We start from the raw sequence: 1,067 nt of genomic DNA, 5'->3' as shown, positions 1-1,067 counted from the left end.
GTGGGGAGCAGAACAGGCAAATCTACTGAAATACACTGCTGAGGGGAACAGATAGTGGGTCAGGAGAGGTCTGCCATGCCATGTGGGTCACCTCTGGGGCCCAGTATGGAACTTGTGCTGCAGTGACTGTGGATAGCTTCATAGAGCTGTGACTTAACCTGTTGCGCCACCAGGGAGGGCCTCTTTCCTAGTTGTTACAAATAATTTCCTGGATTGACTTGATATGTATTAATTGCAGATGGTTCAATTCTACTGTGGAAGCAACATTCTCTTCTCTTTAAACAAGAACAAACTCAGAAACTGGGTAGCTCCACCCAACATACTTCATGGCCAGTAACTAGACTTCCTCTCCACAAAGAAGCATACCTGTTTATCCATTCTGTGGCATTGTCATTCCCCATTCAAACTCTGTCCCCAGCACCCACCCTACCCCCCCAGAGGCAGTAACATTTCATAATGCTGGCCACAGACCTCTCAGGATGCAGAGGTTCCTTGTCATTTCTTAAATAACTTGTTCCAACCTTAGGTTCCCTACACATATTTTAACAAGCATGTTAGGAAGGAAAAGGGTCTAGATTATTGAGATTATTTACTGCTTTATGCTTAGTTCTTTTATTTTTGTGAAAGATTGGAATTTTTCCCATTGTGTACTAATGTTAAATTATTAAGGTATTTACACTCTAGATGAACAACAATGTCTGCAAGGAAGATTTAATACTTTTAAATGTTTCTATCTCACAGAAGAATGTTGATTCATATATAATTAATAACCTACTTAAAATGAAATCTTGGAGGGCTTTATAGTTCATTAAGACAAAGTAGTTAACTGAAATCAATCTCCTGTGAAAAGAATTTGTTCATGACTTAACCACTATTTTCTTTGGAAGTACTAAGGTAAACCATCCTTTTTTTAAAAAAGATTTTATTTATGCATACAGAACTGGTGTACAAGTTAGAGGTGCAGGGGCGGTGAGAGGCTTCACCAGAGACAAAGTGGGGATTAGAACAGGCTAACTGACCAAGTACACCGCTGAGGGGAGCAGTGGGTGGGTCAGGAGAGGTCTGCC

Source organism: Condylura cristata, unplaced genomic scaffold, assembly GCF_000260355.1.
Source record: "Condylura cristata isolate star-nosed mole 26May11 unplaced genomic scaffold, ConCri1.0 scaffold00009, whole genome shotgun sequence".
NCBI lineage: Eukaryota > Metazoa > Chordata > Mammalia > Eulipotyphla > Talpidae > Condylura > Condylura cristata.
The sequence above is the reverse complement of the archived record's forward strand: the minus strand, read 5'-3'. Positions refer to the sequence as shown.